Here is an 18485-nt window from a genome sequence, read left to right on the forward strand (position 1 = left end):
CGCCACTTCCTGTTAGATCATAGCTTCTCTCTGACTGGACGCTTCCCACGTGTCCATTTCCTGTCTTGCTGACACAACCAAAGCCTTTTGGATACGACGAGGCCGTCGGGTTGGTCGTGGTGGCCAGGTGACTGGCTACCCAACTCGTTCAATCCATTCATTTCCATAATTACACACATTTTAGAGCATTGCCTATGTAATTTGACGAAACAAGGTGAGGCACTTACCTGTGCGGCCGCGGACGTGGTTTTTCTCATGCTTCAGGATGAGAGGTGCTGGATCCGCTTACTGTTGCTTCGTGCACAGGCATGGAAGCTCTTTTTCATTGGATGCTGCTGGTTACGAGACCGTTTTCTTGGCTATGGATGGTGCATGCGCTAGCTTCAAGAGTTGCAGGTTCCTTCATGGTGTGTGCTCTAGCCGGATCAACCGCTACAGGATTCCTGTAGGACATCCTGTAGTTGTTTCTCCTCCTAGGGTGCATGCCGAAATAATGGAGTCACGTTCACAGGTGCAGGGTCTTCAGATTTCCTTGACAGGTAAAGCGTTGAGCCCTTGCATGCTTTATTTCCTACAAAAATATTTCTTCTGAGAGCCCAACGTTCTGTTATGACTTGTGCAGGTATTTCAATCATGTGGCAACAATGGTGGTGAAAGGAGGCGACAGCAGTGAGGGATGGAGGAAAAAAAATTGGTTGCATGCCTCCTTATTGGACTTCAAGCTTCAAGTTATTCAGCATAGTCGGTCCTGGCCCGTCCAAAGATTCTACAGGATGTTTCCTGTAGAAATACAAAACTTCCTGTAGAAAGTCCTGTAGCTTCCTATAGAAGGCTAAACTATGACCAGATTGTGCCCAAAACTTGGAAGAGGCGAGTGTTTCCAGAGGGAGTGCTGGTGAGGTTGCCTGGTAGCATGGTAGGGACCCTTGTCCTTAAGTTGAGAGGCCTCCTTTTTGCATGGAATACCTGCAACCTGCATTAATTTCCAAAGATTGAGCCTGTTTTTCTGTCTCTGCCTCCTTCTTTTCTGGTTTCCTCTGTTTTTATTTTCTCTCTCTTTTTTTTTATTTTTATTTTTTACTTTTTATTTTTTATTAGGAGACAGCAGGGGTGACTCAATGAGGTTTTCACCCCTACGATCTGCCTTGGGCGCCTCAGAGAGGTTTTCACCCAAGGGTCTTTTTTTTTTTTTCAATTTTTCAAAGAGACAGCAGGGGCACCTCAATGAGGTTTTCACCCCTACCATCTGCCTTGGGAGCCTTAGAAAGGTTTTCACCCAAGGATATTTTTCCTTTTTTTTTTTTATGATGTCAGGGTATGCCCAAAATAAAGGCAGAACCCTTCTCTATGACCATCACTGATTTCTCCAAAGTTCTGATGAATTCTTGCCTCGAAAGAGGTTTCTTGTAGATCTTCAGTTGATGCCCATTGACGAGCATGGGGATGGCTTCCTCATCAATGGTCCGAATAAGAACAGACCCATTGTCATTACACTTCTCCACTGCATATGTCCCTAGCCATCTTGCCCTCAGCTTCCCCTTAAAATCCTTATGTCTGGAATCATACAACAACGCCCAATCTCCCAGCTGGAATTGCTTGTCATTGAGGTGTCGGTCATGCCATATCTTCCTTTGAAGTTGAACTACTTTTGAGTGGAGAAGGGCCTACATTCGGTGTTCATCTAGCCCATTCAGCTGCAATAACCTTTCTTGTTGGGCATGACTAAGATCTGGGTCCAGTTGAGCTGCCATCCTCAATGTGTTGTACTCGAACTCAATTGACAGCAAAGCTCTCTTCCCATAGACCAATTCATAAGGTGTGAAGCCGGTTGTGGTCTTCCAAGTGGTGTTGTAAGCCCAAGTGGCTTCAACCAGGCAATCTACCCAATCCTTTCTGCTGCTGCTCACCACCTTAGTCAAAATCCCTTCTAATGCTCTATTGGTGACTTCCACCTACCCATTTGCTTGAGGATGGTAGGGGGTGGAAGTCCTATGCTTGATCTTGTGATGAGCAAGCAAGTCTTCAATTAAGTTGGAGGTGAAATGGCTTCCTTGATGAGTGACTAACTCTCTTGGGTAGCCAAATTTGTAGAAGATGTTTTCTCTTAAAAACTCAGCCACCTTTTCTTCTGTCACTGCTTTGATTGCCTTGGTTTACACCCACTTTGTCAGATAGTCTGTGCACACAATGATGTAAGACCTTTGCCTTGAAGGTGGATTAATAGGACCCACAAAATCCATACCCCACCTCTCAAATGGTTCAAGAGTCACTTGAGGTTGGAGAGGCATTTCGTCCCTTGGGGTCGGCTTCCCCATCCTTTGGCATCGGTCACATTGGCTGATATATCTTTTGACATCCTGATGGAGCATGGACCAATAGTAGCCTGCCTGTAGAATTTTGAAGGCGGTCCTCTTGGCTGCAAAATGCCCTCCACAAGGCCCATCATGACAGGTTAGGAGGATGTCAAAGACTTCCTCCTCCCTTACACAATGCCTTAAGATCTGGTCGGGGCCAAGTTTGAACAGGTTGCCCCCGATCCAAGTGAATGAGGCACTCTTCCTCACAATTCTACTTTTCTCTTTTGAATATAGATGCGGAGGGAACTGTGCTGAGACCAGATAGTTTTCTATGTCAGCAAACCATGGAGGAGTACTGAGATAGAAAATAGATGTTCATCTGGCATCTGGTCGTCCACTGTTCCATCTTCACCTGCAGGCAAATCCAATCTAGACAAGAAGTCAGCAACAACATTTTCTTTACCTGGTCTGTCAATGATGGTCAAATCAAACTGCTGCAACAAAAGTAACCATATAATAATATGAGCATTCACATCTGGTTTATTCATTAAATATCTAATTGCAGCATGATCAGTATGTACAAATGTTTGATAGCCAGTGATGTAGTGTCAGAACTTGTTCAGGGCATGGACCACGGCCAAGAACTCCTTTTCTGTTACAGTATAATTCAGTTCTGCCTTGCATAAGTTTTGCTGACAAAGTATATGGCATATGGGAGCTTTTGCTCAACCTGTCCTAAGGCTGCCCCTATGGCTTTGTTCGAGGCATCAGTGTGGATGTGGAACGGTAGGGCCCAGTTTGGACCTCTCAATATCGGGGCGGACACCAACTTGTCCTTTAATTCATTCAGAGCCCTTTGGCAGTCGTTCGTCCATTTGAACTCAACATCTTTTGCTAAGAGGCCAAACAGTGGCGAGGCTAGCTTACTAAAGTCTTTAATAAATATTCTATAATATCCAGCTAAGCCTAAGAAACTCCGAACATCTCTTACCTTCCGAGGGGGTGGAACCTTTTTGATGAGAGCAATTTTATTAGGATCCACCTGCAATCCTTGGCGAGAAAGGGTATGTCCTAGCACAGTTCCCTCAGTCATCAAGAATTCACATTTTTTAGGACTAAGGGACAGGTTCATCTCAATGCACTTGGTTAGAACTTTTCCCAGATTGGACAATGCTTCTTGGAAGTTGGACCCATAAGGAGTGAAGTCGTGCATATATATTTCCACCGAATAATGGACCAGCTCAGAAAAGATGCTCAACACTGCTCTTTGGAAAGTGGCAGGAGCGTTGCATAGCCCAAAGGGAAGAACTCAATAAGCAAAGGTACCCCAAGGACAAGTGAAGGTGGTCTTATCTTGGTCTTATGAGTTGATTTGGATCTGGTTATACCCACTGAACCCATCTAGGAAACAGAAGAACTTCTTCCCCGCCAGTCCATCCAACACTTGATCTATGAAAGGCAGAGGAAAGTGGTCTTTCTTGGTGGCTTTGTTCAGTTCTCGGTAGTCCACATAGATTCTCCACTTTCCATTTTTCTTGGGTACCAACACCAGAGGGGACACCCACTCGCTATCTGAGATGCGGTAGATGAATCCTGCATCCAACAGTTTTTGCAATTCTTCTTTGACGATGTCCTTAAGGGGTGGATTCATTCTCCTCTGACGTTGTTTGACTAGTTTACAATCTTCTTTGATGTAGATGTGATGGGTATAGACCGAAGGATGGGCTCCTTTCATCTCCTTATAGTTCCAAGCAAAAGCATCTAGGTGGCTGGCCAACAGACTATACAGCTCCTTTTCCTAGGAAGGAGATAGGGAGGAGCTGATCTTTAATGTTCTCTCGGGGCCAAATTCCACATTTTTTACTCTCAGGGAGATTGGATCGGTCACACAAAGGTCCACTAAGGTGCTAGCTTGAGTATCTTCCACCAATTTCTCTAAGGAAAATGCACTAGGAGGAGGATTCTGAATCAAGGTCTCAATCAAATCATCCTCAGTTTGAGGACCTCCCCTGGTGGTTTCCAAGGTGCACAAGGGTGCAGAGTACACCTCATCCTCTTCCCCTTCTTCCAACCAAAGGGGTAAGTCATGCTCTAATAGAGGTTGGGCAGGAGGGTATAGGACTAGCTGCTTGGACATAGGAACATTTTTGATGGTCATGTTTCCTACCCGGCAGCTTATGTAAGCATCCGCAGTGGCTAACCAAGGCCTTCCCAAAATAAGGGGATATCTAGTAAGTTTTGCCTTTGGTTGAAGAACCAAGTGTTATAGACAATTTTGTGCCTTACAGCAACAAGCATGAATTGTCAATAATCCAAGGGATCCAAAGTTCCCTAAACATGATGTTCCTACCCCTAGAGGAACAAGGTCAGCAAACCAACAGCTCTCAGATCAGTTCTCCACCTGAAAACACTCAAAAACAAGCAATCCTGAAATCAAAGCAGGTGCTCCACTGGGTTTCTGCGCTGAAACACAACTGCTCCATGGTGTACCTGCGTTGCAAAGCAGGCAGAACAAAGCCCACCTGCGTTGGGCGAGTTTGGACATGTGGCAGAGTGAGTCATAGCTTTGGAATCTTCCAAAAATGACACTTGGATCAGGTATTTCGCCTTGTGATGAGTCAGAGGCTTTGTTTCTCCAAGTGGAAGCAAGGTTCACCAAGTGGACTCAAGAACTGAAGATCAACTAAAGATTAACTGAAGAGAGAGAGGACACAAGGCAGCTACACATCAGTTGCAAGCTGACTCATCCTTTCTCAATTCATCTATATATTGAGCTCTCTCCTATGAGCTCAGGAGGCTGGAATTTTGTGCAAAGTAATTATATGCTGTTGGTTTCATTCTTGAGTTATTGGGTGATTGTTTGAGAGAGGTGAAGAAGAGCAATTCTTTCTCCTGGGAGGTGTTGCTGGGTTGGAGCCTGCAATGGTTGTAATCCTCTCAGAACCTTTATTTCTTCATTAATAAAAGCTATTGAGGTTCTTCTATGTGCTTTTGTTCAATTATATATTGTGATGATTGCATGTTTGGTTTACACTAATCCATGAACCAGTTATGATTGCATGCCTCTTGTAGTTTCCTTCTTTGTCATTGTGCAGGATCTCATTGTAGCTGGGCGAGCAGAAGGACAAAGAGCTAGGAGCAAGTGGCCAAAGAGGAGAGTTTGGATTCGACATTAAGCGCAAGGCAACGGTTAGTGCTTCCTCCATTCTCTTTTGCTTTCATAAAGAAGAAAACCTTCAGTAGTTTGTTTTACAGTTGTTGCTAAGGAACTGTCACCCTTAGAGTGGGTTAGGGTCATCCGAGTCGGATACTTTTCCCTACAACAAACTGGCGACTCCACTGGGGATCGTATCCATTTGATTGTACTTGTAGTATCTTTGCTATTCATATCCTGAACCAAAGAGTACCGAATCGAAAAGCTTTTGACTATATCAAAAGCGAAGTAGAGGGGCTGCTACTCTTGCTCATTTTCTGAGCAGATTCATGATTTGAAGAGCTGATCTACAAAGATCCTTGTAAGCTCTTAGTGATAGCTTTGCATCTTCTAAATCATCCCTTTGAGTATGCTTGACTGAATGCTTCTGATTTGAGCAAAAACAGTGCATTTTTGAGAAAATTGTGACCTGGAGACTGTGAAAACGCAACTCTCGTTTTCCAAAGCAGGTAGTACACAGGCTGCCTGCTTTGCAACGCAGGTCCCGAACTAGCTACCTGCGCTGAGAGCCAGTTTGACTGTGCAGAGCCTGCGTTGACCCAAATTTGCTTAGTGCATTTGGGGTTTCCTCCTTTCTCTTGCCTGTTTTCACTTAGTTTTGCTGCTAGGTGTCAGTCTTGTGCCTGTTTTGAAACCAATATTACTTGCCATCATTCCGCCTCTGTTATATAACGAAATTGTACTTGTTCTTTGTATTTCTTGCTCATTTACAATTTCCCATAACGAAAAGTAAACTAGTCATGCTTTTGGCCTCTTAGATCTGAACCTGTGTTAGGCGTTTTGCTGGTCTAAAGAGTTAGCTTGTTTGCTGTCCATAGCTGATTAGTCATTTTACTTTCGTTAGTTTGGTTTGATTTCATGTATTTCCAGTGATTAAACAAGTGAATCTTAAGGTGTCTTTTGATTTTGGACAAACTTGTTTGTTTTCGCTTTAAATCGAAATCAAAGTTATATAACCACTTTCTTTTTGTAATCCATCCACATTAAGAAAGGGAAAAGAAAATACATGCATTGTGCATTTTGCATTTGAAAAAGTTTGCATGATGATTTAGGAGAAAGTGCACTAGTTTGTGCTGTATGAACTCTGTGAAAAGAGTTTGCTTTTCTTCTCCCTCAGTAGTTAAGATTTTCATCAGTCAAAAAGATTTGAAAAAGCTTGCTTCTCATCTTAGGCTGCATTTAGGAATTTGTCATATACATCTCGTGGTGAACCTTGAAAGGCAAACTTTAAAAAGATCAACTTAAAATATACTGAATGAACCTAACAACGCATTTGAAACATAACGCAAACATCTAGAGGTCTAGGTAGAGACGTGTTCCGGCGTCGTTAAACATAGTGACTGTCGATCTCTACGAAGGTGGGTGATTCCTCCTGAGAGTCGGTGGCACTAATACGGACTTGTGCTCCCACGTACCGTCGAGTATATATTGGGAGACCCCTATAGGCAATTATCCTTTATCCATAGGAAGCCGTGTCGGCCGCCCTACTAATCGCGATGCAGTGAACACAGCATTCACGAAGATCGACCAGTACCACCCGTACCGTAAAACGTATTCTGTGGTTTCGCGAAAGGTTTGGCACACCCTCTGCCTAGATCTCCAGAGCAGTTTCTTTTGGCCCTTTTCAAACTCTATAACTGAAAAGGTCCAACCAAGCATTTGTCACTTCGGACTCGTCAATACATTGAAGGCGACTAGAGTCATCTTTAGCTTTTTCTCGACTCTTAAAACATGAAAAAGCAAAGTTATGTTTAAAAGCGTCTAATAAAATTCATTCAAATCGGAAACACAAATTTTCCCCTTTATATTTTAGTTGATCGAGTAATCCGCAATCGTGGAAGAAAGTCAATTGAATATCCGTCGTTCTCGGAGGCTTGCGAGTCAACCGTCTTTGTCTCCGGAATCGAAAACAATCCGGACAAAGCGAGCTCGTCGAACCAGTTCAAAATCTCCTTTAAAAGTTAGAACAAGCATTCCAACAACATCTGAGATTCTGGTCACTCCAAACATTTCCGGAAACCCTGCCTCAATAGAAGAAGTTCAATCGCCACAGAGGGTCAGTAACACTGATCCTAGTCTGGGGGCAAATACTTGTATGACTGAACCAGTTCCATCTGTAACCGGTCCAGAGAGTTTTGTTCCTCAAACATCCGTCGCGGTCGATACAACCCCTTCTTCGGCACCGGAAATATTTTACGGACCTGACGGTCTTCCTCTTCCACCTGGTCTGATTGCGATAGAGGAAATTATAGAAGAACCGAAAGTATCCACTCCAAGTCAGTTTGGAGTAGGGGTCGCTCTATTTCCTGCTACAACAGAAGTTTGTCCATCACCAGTGGAAGTTCCTGTAGAATCACTAGGTGATCAATTGGATAGACTAAAAATGACTGAACAACCGTCGACATCTAGGACTGTGTCAAATGACACGGCGACGGCAGAATTACCTGCTGCAAATCCAACAATGTTCGCCGGCATACCATCTGTCCCAACTAGCTCGCAGTCGCTAGAAGGAGTCCAGCAAGAGACTATCTCGACAGTATGGTCTGTTCCTGTTTGTTCCGGAGTAATGTCTGGTAACTCTCATGGTGAGGCTCATCAAATTGACCCTTTTGGGAATCTAATTAGGCCATCCAGTCCTCCAAGGCAGGCAGCTGCCTTGAGTTCTGGGTTGCTACCGTATGGGGGGCAGTACCCATACGGGAGCTCTCAACCTTATTCAAGTTATGGCGGAATTGCAACGAGTAGTTGGGTACCTGTGCTATCCCAGCCACCGAGAGTTGTATATTCTATGCAACAGTGTGTACCTGTGACAAACATCCCAACTACACCGGCTATTGTGACCGTGTCGCAAGTTCAAACAATGCCTGTTGTGTGTCAACCTCAGATTTCTCAGGTTCTCATGCAACAGCCACTTGACCCTGCGACCCAACCACAATCACCTACTGGTGGGACAACACAAGTACAGTTGGGTACAACTACCCCACATCTTGGTCCAATGGTTAGTGTAGCGCAACAACCCATGGTGTCGCAACCGTGGATAATGCAATACCAACAGCCGCAATTCCAACAAGTGTACCAAGGTTCTGAACAGCAAATATTTGCGAATACTGGACAACCATATATTCAAAATGGTCAAAATCAACCACTTTATAGTGGTCAAGTCCATCAACCGTATTCATCATACCAACATCAGCTCCATTATGCTGGTATGCAAAGACCGACTGTTCAGGCGATTCCATCGTATCCTGGTTACGCTTCACCTAACTTGAACCAGCAGTTACCATTCGTGGCGACTTTAGAGTTGCCTGATTTACATCGGTTAACAAATGATCCAATTGCTTACGCCCCTTGGTGGCCAGTGATTCCACACAAACTCCCATCCGACATTCCTAAATTCAATGGAAATCCAGGTGAAGACCCGTCGAATCATGTGATGACATTTCATCTATGGTGTTCGTCGAACACTTTGAATGACGATTCGATAAGGCTTCGCCTCTTTCAGAGGACATTGACAGGTCCAGCGGCAAAATGGTATATAGAATTGCCTAGAGCTTCGTTCGACAATTTTGGCTCCCTTGCCACGACATTTTTGACCCACTTTCAATTACCAATAAGGTATGAAACAGGAACAGAGATATTGACTAACTTCAAACAGACAACCGCAACTCATATATCAGATCATATGCATGAGTGGCGACGTCGACGAAGAATGGTTAAAACATACGTTCCTGATCAGCTTTTAGCTGAGTGGTTTATAAAGTCATTACTTCCGGCTATAACGGAAGATGTAGCAAAGGGAGGAGTCGTAACAGAAGAGCAAGTTATCGCTCGTGCACAATACTGGGATTTAGTATATACTCAGTCCGGCACGCTCTATGACAAAATACCAGACGCCCCTAGACCAGAATTTTCAATCCCTCCTCCTCCTAAATCAAACAGTGACTCTCATGCCGGCGATGGCGTGATTGGCACGGCAAACACGAATCCGAAAAGGACCAATCAAAAGAAGGCCCGTAAGGATTCGAATCAAAATGTGCACGAAGAAGTTCTTGCTTCAGAAGTAAATGCTGTATCGACAGATAAAGGCAAAGAAACCAATCAACCAGGAAGCAAGAAAAATCAAAACAAAGGGAAGAAGAAGAAACAAGGAGAGTCATCTCCTCGAAGAACTTCTTCAAGCCCTCCTCGAGATAGGAAACCACCTTATGGGTGTCAGATATGTGATAAGGATCACTGGACGAGAGAATGTCCATACAAAGCTGATCTAAAAAGATTCTTAAAGAGTTCGCAAACTCCAGCTGTGTTAACTGATCTGTTTCCCGATCGAGGAAAAAATCTGGTTGGTAGTGGAAATGCTTCACCGTCGCAAGTGCTTATGTTATCGATATCGAAGCAACAGAATGATGCTTTGATTTCGACAAGGAACAAAGATTACGGGAATCCACAGGTGTCGAACGATAAAGGTAAAGATCAACCTAGCAGTTCGACAACAACTTCGGCAGAAGTTGTACCCCCCATCACACATGAATTAACAATAAAACGGCCAAAGGGAGTAGTACACAAGTCGACATTTAATCCTCGTGCCAGAGCGGCACAGCATTACAACATAGTAGAAGATTTGGCGCAATCGCCATCTGCTATGTCGACTCTTGAAGTACTACAACATTGCCCATCCCAAAGGCAGGCATTGTTATCAGCAATTGGTGGGGTGGATCCTAAAGATTCCAATCTGGTATCCTTTGATCACAAAGGATATGATCCTCAGTTACCATCTCAACTAGCTTTCCTCGTCCAAGTGAAAGCCCTCAACAAAACAGTTCACAGGACGATTATTGATGAGGGGGCATCGACATGTATTATGTCGATGAGTTGCTGGAAAACTTTAGGATCTCCAACCTTGTCGCGATCATCGGCAACGTTAAAAGCATTCGACGGAAGGACATATACCCCTTACGGTATCCTTAGTAACTTGAAAGTTGAACTAGGGGGCAAAACAGTAGAAATAGATGTTGAAGTCATCGATGGCAATCTTGACTATAACATCCTACTGGGAAGACCATGGATTTATGCCATGGAAGCTGTTGTGTCGACCTATTTTAGGAAAATTGCATTCCCCTTTCAAGGAGAGATTACGATCATTGACCAACAAAATTTCCTCCCTAATGGTTCACAAGTTACAGGAAGCGTTCCTCTAATCCATGGAAGCGACCATTCGTTTCAAAATATCGGAGTAGGACTACTAAAAGATCCTACATTAATGGGAACTTTCACCCTTCCGCCAACGTTCATTGTGGGAGAAGTGGCGACAGTAGGAACCTGCAATATGATATCTTCCGCACAAAAGATGTCAGAAAACGATATCAGCATGGATCATGCAAAGGTTTTGTCCCCAAGCCCAATGGAAGTATTGTAGCAATCAACTTTCTTGGCCTAGGGGGCAACCCCAAATCAACGCTCATCAAGCGTTTGGATAGATAGGTCTAGAGAATATGGCACCCCTTTAAGTCCTTGGTCGCGAGTGCATGGAACCGACAAAGGAATAGTCCAATCAATGGTAATTGACGGGGCACCATGGAATGATTCCCACCATCGCTCCCTTCTCCCAGGTTGTGGGGAAGATACTCAAAATAACCTTTATCATCCTTCAGTTTTCGATTTTCTATCGAGTACTGTAAATACAGTGGGCAAAGAGGATAGTTCTTTACGATGTCAACCTCATTAAAAAATGAAATGTCCCCTTATGATTTAGGGGGCATGCGCCTCATCTGCATTATGATTATGCTGGGGGCATCATCGAGCAGTTTTAGAAATGTTCATGCTCGTTAAAAAATAAACGCAAGAATCGAGCAGTTTTTGTGCAGAAGTTCATGCTCGTTAAAAAAATAAACGTAGATTGTGAGCAATCTTTCCCTAGCAGTTCAAGCTCACGCATAAAAAATGAACCGGTAAACAACCTCGAGCAATGTAACCTTTGAAAGCCATATTAAAAGCCCTTGGTCGTGTTTATATGCCCTCACCTCCATCCGTTCATTTGGCCAATCGTTCACCTCCATATGTTTGTTTACCCATTTTGAGGAACAACTGCGAAGAGTGATTTCACTTAGCCATCCTTGTGACACTGCCATGATTGGAGAATTCCAACCTGTACCTGGAATCTGCTGCTATCCCTCTTCATCACTCGTTCCTCAAAAGACGAGTCTTCTTTGAGCTCTTTTCACTGACTCGTAAAATATGAAAAGTTTGCCGAGTTTTGGCCTTCCAGCTCGTTAAAGCGACCGGAAAGCTATCCCTCCTCTAGATTTTAATCTTTTTGGACCTGAGGGATTATTGCACAAAAAGATCGAGCGCTTGTTTTGTTCGGCTCGTTAAAGCAACCGAAAATTCATCCCTTCTGTATTGTTTTATACTTTTTCGGACTTAAGGGATTAGATGACGAAAAAGGAATCTTGGAGTTAACTTTTCGTGCCTTTTCGGACTCTCTAAAAATGAAAAGGACCGAGTTTTCTTTGTCGTTAGACTCGTTAAAATGATTAAATAGCGAAAAACTTGTCTTTAGACGAGAACAAGTTTCCCTATCGCTAGGCTCGTTAAAACATAGAGATGGGCTTGCCCGAAGGGCAGGTTATAGAACAAGCATATGTTATCCTCCTCAAGCTTGACAAAAATAAAGAGGTACTGGTCAGCAATGACTGGGGAAAAATTGGGAGAACCTCACAGTATTAATGGTAGCAAGTCGCTCTTGAACATGACACTTTGTCCTCCGTCCGCATCGGGTTGGGTTGTTTCATTCACCGGTCGCAGAATCATGGTCCTCACCACGCCATCCACAATTGGGGTAATGCTACCAATCCATCACATCAGTGTCGTTATATGTTCAAGAGATGTGGTTCTGTAAAGAGTCAACCCTGTTCCGCCCACTGCCATACATTATCCTTCATCCACTTCATGACCGCCACCCTGAATCATACATCACAGTTTGTTTTCACCTCATCATAATCACTAGCTTCGTTCCATGTCACTGATGTGGGATTCATTAAGGCCCTCCTTTGACGGATCGCTCCTTGTCGACATCAGCTCATTATCCAAGGAGTTGATCTAGGAACACCCCCCTCAGTACTTTGAAGCTTGCATGCCTCAATGGCAAGTTTCTCACTTCCGGCGACAGGTATACATCAATGACCTTCGACCAGAAGATTTTGCATGGTGGTCGACGCCAAGTCCTTTATTCCCACCATGTAGATTGTACTGCCGTACCTTGAGGGTCATCATCCTTATCGGTGATTCCTCTCGCGCTTGTCAACGGTTTACATTATTGACCGGTAATCAAGCGATGTCTTTCCATGTTCGACTTCAAGAAATTCTCACATGGATCGACTTGTACATCGAGTGAAGATCGAAAGAGATTGAAGACCCCGAATCTAGTTTCATCCATCCGGGCTGCGATATATATTAAGGACATAAAGACATTTGATATGTACATCATTGCAACAGATGATCATCCTTCTCAAAAGATGATAAATTCGGCAGAGAATTATCAGTGAAGGATGATAAATTCGGCAGAGAATTATCAGTCTAGCATCAGACGATCGTCTGTTCTATGTACCGAAATGTATTTATAAAGCTGAGCATGGGAATGCCCGCCTCAGCTAGATCATGAAAAATGTATGAAAAATAATGTATTGTATTGTATCTTATTACAGGACACTTCTCAGCAGATTGAATGAACTTCGGATCCTCTCAATAAAGCATTTCACCCGATAAACGACCTCATACTTTAGGGGGCATCTGTTATAGACAATTTTGTGCCTTACAGCAACAAGCATGAATTGTCAATAATCCAAGGGATCCAAAGTTCCCTGAACATGATGTTCCTACCCCTAGAGGAACAAGGTCAGCAAACCAACAGCTCTCAGATCAGTTCTCCACCTGAAAACACTCAAAAACAAGCAATCCTGAAATCAAAGCAGGTGCTCCACAGGGTTTCTGCGCTGAAACACAACTGCTCCATGGTGTACCTGCGTTGCAAAGCAGGCAGAACAAATCCCACCTGCATTGGGCGAGTTTGGACATGTGGCAGAGTGAGTCATAGCTTTGGAATCTTCCAAAAATGACACTTGGATCAGGTATTTCGCCTTGTGATGAGTCAGAGGCTTTGTTTCTCCAAGTGGAAGCAAGGTTCACCAAGTGGACTCAAGAACTGAAGATCAACTAAAGATTAACTGAAGAGAGAGAGGACACAAGGCAGCTACACATCAGTTGCAAGCTGACTCATCCTTTCTCAATTCATCTATATATTGAGCTCTCTCCTATGAGCTCAGGAGGCTGGAATTTTGTGCAAAGTAATTATATGCTGTTGGGTTCATTCTTGAGTTATTGGGTGATTGTTTGAGAGAGGTGAAGAAGAGCAATTCTTTCTGCTGGGAGGTGTTGCTGGGTTGGAGCCTGCAATGGTTGTAATCCTCTCAGAACCTTTATTTCTTCATTAATAAAAGCTATTGAGGTTCTTCTATGTGCTTTTGTTCAATTATATATTGTGATGATTGCATGTTTGGTTTACACTAATCCATGAACCAGTTATGATTGCATGCCTCTTGTAGTTTCCTTCTTTGTCATTGTGCAGGATCTCATTGTAGCTGGGCGAGCAGAAGGACAAAGAGCTAGGAGCAAGTGACCAAAGAGGAGAGTTTGGATTCGACATTAAGCGCAAGGAAACGGTTAGTGCTTCCTCCATTCTCTTTTGCTTTCATAAAGAAGAAAACCTTCAGTAGTTTTCTTTACAGTTGTTGCTAAGGAACTGTCACCCTTAGAGTGGGTTAGGGTCATCCAAGTCGGATACTTTTCCCTACAACACCAAGAAGTTTGCAGGATACTCCCAAGAGTCAACAGAGACCAAGGCATCCTCCAGAATCCCTTCGGGAGTCATGGTGGAGCGATTTGCCAATTGTAGGACCGTGGGGGTCTTTCTCAAGGAACCCTAAAGGTTGAGTTTGAGCATGGTATCCCTGGTCATCACATTAATGGCAGCCCCTAAATCAATCAAACTGTGGGGTATGATGGTGCCATTGATGTGGACATCAACTACAGGACTCCCAGGATCCAAATACTTTGGATAGATTACTTGTACCAACATAAGATCAGACAGTTGTCCGATGACATTGATGGTTGAGGCATCTCTTTTTCGCCTGTCGGGGTGCCTGAAACACTTTTCCTTGACCAATTTGTTGTATATCGGTACATCTTTGATGGCTTGGAGAAGTGGTATTTTCACACACAACTGTTTGAGTTCTCCCAGAAGCTCATTCTCCTCTGGGTCGGATTGTGTGGTTACTGTTAGTCTCTCAGGAAAGGGTAGAGTGGCCTTGGGTTCATTTTCCTGTTTATCTTCCTCATCCTCTGGGGGAGGAGGTTGGCGGTCCGGAAGAGTCTTCCCAGATCGCAAGTTGATCTCCTGGATCTCCACAGCATAGGTAGGGCATGTTGTTTCCCCAGTATATACCTGTTGGGCCTGTCGGTTGTTGGGATTCGGGTTCGGTTGAGCAGGCATTTGGGGTTGTCTTGGAGGAGCAGGAGGTAATGGTTGTGGTTGAGCTGGTGGTGGAGGCAAAATGGTGGGAGGAGTGTTGTACTGGGGCCTCCACCCTGGTTGAGGTGCATTCCACTGAGGCTGTGGCTGGACATGTGAGTGAAACGAATGAGTAGTGGGCTGAGTATAGTATTGAGATGGGTAAGACCATGGAGGAGGCACAGACCAGGAAGGATGAGCAGGGGGACCCCAAGAAGGTATAGGAGCAGGTTGGTTGGGGCTATAATAAGCTTGGGATGTCCCTTGCATCCCTTGCTGGTAAGGTCTAGGTCCATGTAGCCTCCTTTGGTTGAGGAAGTAGAGAGGTTCAGTGGTTGCCTCAGTTCCTTGGTACATGGCCTTAAACCCAGGTAAGGTTAGGCATTGGTTTGTGGGGTGGTCGTCCTCAAAAATGAAACATACCTCTACCGAATGTAATGGACACTCGTTCTTAGGGTGCTTCCTTGTACACCTAGGGCAGAAGATGGCCAAAGCCCTCTCAGCTTCTTCTTTCTTTTGTTGGATTCGGAATGTATCAAGTTGCATGGCAATGGTTTGTCTCACCTCACTTTTGAGATCCTCCAGCTGATTTGTAAACTCATGCTTGGAGAGAGTAGTACTAGCTGAAAGGGGGTTTCCCCTACCTCTTTTCCAGGCTGCCCTAGAGTGGTTTCTAAACACGGTCTTGATATCCTCATAAGGTAGTTGGTAAATATCTCCTCCAGTTAGCATGTGAAGGGTATCTAAAAGGTCTTCAGGGACTCCTCAAAGTAGGACCAACTTGAGAGATTCAGGGTCAAGCATGCACCTAGCCCGTTTATAGCTAAGTTGGAACCTTTCCTCATAATCTTCTAAAGACTCATCCTTTCCCATGGTCATCCGAAAGATTTCTCCCTTGGCTTCCTTGGACTTACAGTAGTCTCGGTATTTGGTGTTGAAAGCTTGCTGCATCTGAGCCCAAGTGGTGATACTGTTTCCAGGTAAGCCCATGAACCAGCATAATGCTGCATCCTTGAGGGTAGAGGGAAAGAGTTTCAATTTTTTCTCATCTTCAGTATAGTCATAGGTTCGACAAAGGACAACAAACTCAAACAGGAAGGTATCAGGATCTTCAGTAGTCACTCCATGGAAGTGAGGTAAAGCGGAGGGGCTTATGTTTTTCATTTTCATGTCTCCATTGGTCTCTCGGATGGGAAAGGCACCTTCTATTCTCTCATCCTCTCTTATATTCTCAGCCATGGCTTCAGGTGGGGTGTTATCTAACTCTTCTTCTGTTATAGGATCATCATATATCTCAGGATGCTCGCCTATAAGTTCTTCCGGATCACTGTCACCAAAGAAGAGAGAAGGGTGACTCAGTGAAGTGGTGAGGGTGTTGGGTAAGAATTTGCCAGTTTTATCTCTGTTCCTACGAGGCATGAAATGGGAAGACTTTTGATTGCTTTTGTATTTTTTTCTCTTGTACCTGCAAAACTAAGATAGAGTGAACTGCAACTAACTACCTTGCTGAAGTGAAAATGAGGAATTGAAATGAAAGCAGGAAAGGGCTAATCTATCTTGCTGAAATGAAATTGCAGGAATGAAATGCTAAGCTACGCTTGCAGAATTGAAATGCTAATCTACGCTTGCAAAATTGAAATGCTAATCTACGCTTGCAGAATTGAAATTGCGGAATCGAAATTCTAATCTATGAAAGCAAGAAGTGTCTAGTCTACTTTTGCTAAAATGAAATTGCAGAATGGAAATTAAATAAACTACTTAGCAGAGAGTGAGAGTAGGGAAAATAGAAGAAAAGCAACAGTCACCAATACTTTGACGCTTCCCTGGCAATGGTGCCAAAAATATGGTGGGCTCTAGTATTGCAACAATATTGCTGCAACTCCTGGGACTCCTTTCTTTACTCTTATCAACCCGGTAGTTTGTAACAAACTTGGTAGCGACGGTGCTGTATGCACAAGTACTAGCTCTTGCCGCAGCTGTCACTTGGTCAGCTGGCACAAGTCCGCTAGGGGCTTAAGCCAACTTCTATGAGCTCTTAGAAGAAGCTTTTTAACTGATGGATGGAAGCTAACTCGGAGGAACTAATCTATTTGCGAAAGGAGATTGAACACTGAAGGACAAGCGCAAACCCTAATTCTACCAACTAGTCCTACTGATACAAAAGAGAGACTGCAAACTACGAAAAGAGATGCCATTACTTCTATGAAGGTAAAATACATGTGTCTACACTGCCTCTAGCTGAAGAAAACATCTTTTTGTGTTTTTGACAAAGTTATTAGAATTATCATGCATGTGCTTTTAACTGGATTTTCACTGTGCAGGGGTGGATCAAGGAGGAGAAATGCTTGAGAAAGGTTGGGATGGTACAGAGAGGGTCTAAGGAGTCCCTAACACTCTTCCAGAGAGTCTCACAAAGTTTGGTTGCCAAAAAACCTTGTTTGTGAGCTTCTACAGGAAGTCTGCAGGGGTTCTACAGGATGTTTCAGGAATTTCTACAGGATGTTCAGAATTTCTACAGGATGTTTTGAAAGTGGATTTTGGAGAATGGGTGAGTGAGGTAAGGTGCATGAATGGATAGGGAGGTAGAGTAGGGGCCTGAGATGACCTAAGGACTAATGGTTGGAGTGGTGAGAGGGTGTGGAAAGCTGGCTTGGCTAAAAAAAGGCTGAGACAATGGAGGAGCAAGAAGGTAGGGTTACGTGGGCAGAAAGGTAGTTATGAGACGAGGAACCGAATTAGGAGATGGAGCAGCTGGCCTGGACGAAGCTTGAGTGAATGAGAGAGAGATGGAGATGCCCTGCACGGTGTTCACTTAACTGAATCAACGAAGTCCTGCACACAATCGAAATCGAAACTAATCTAGTCTAACTGTCAATGAAACCAATGAACAGAAGCTTTATTCATAAAGAGAACCATGTACAACACTTAAGCAAAGAACATTTCAAAAGACCTAAATGCATGATTAACTCCTACAAATGAAAACATTACACCAAAGATTGCATGGACAAGCAACTAGTGTTTTTGTTGGGCAGCACTGTCTCTGCAATTCCAGCCCCTGATCCAATGAGGGAGAGGTGGAACTGAGAGGTTTGTCAACCCTTTTTCCGTGGAGCTTTACCTGTTATTATTCTACCAACCTACTCTACACATCTGAAGCAATTCTATTTATCAACCAACACAACTAAATCTTTGCTCAACAGAAACTCGTTCCAAATGCATAAAAGGAAAATTACAATGCTTAAAGAAAAGATAACAATACAAAGAAGGAGACCCTAGGCTCTCAGGTTGGGCCCAACCCTGAGAGCTATGGCTCCTATAGAAAAATCAGAGCTAATATCAAATCTGACTGCTTCTCATTATCAAAAAATATTCATAAGTCAAGAGTTATGCCAACAATGGCTACAACAGAATA

This window comes from Pinus tabuliformis, chromosome 8 (assembly GCF_031772625.1).
Source record: "Pinus tabuliformis cultivar Carrire ecotype Pingquan chromosome 8, CPIR1, whole genome shotgun sequence".
Lineage (NCBI taxonomy): Eukaryota > Viridiplantae > Streptophyta > Pinopsida > Pinales > Pinaceae > Pinus > Pinus tabuliformis.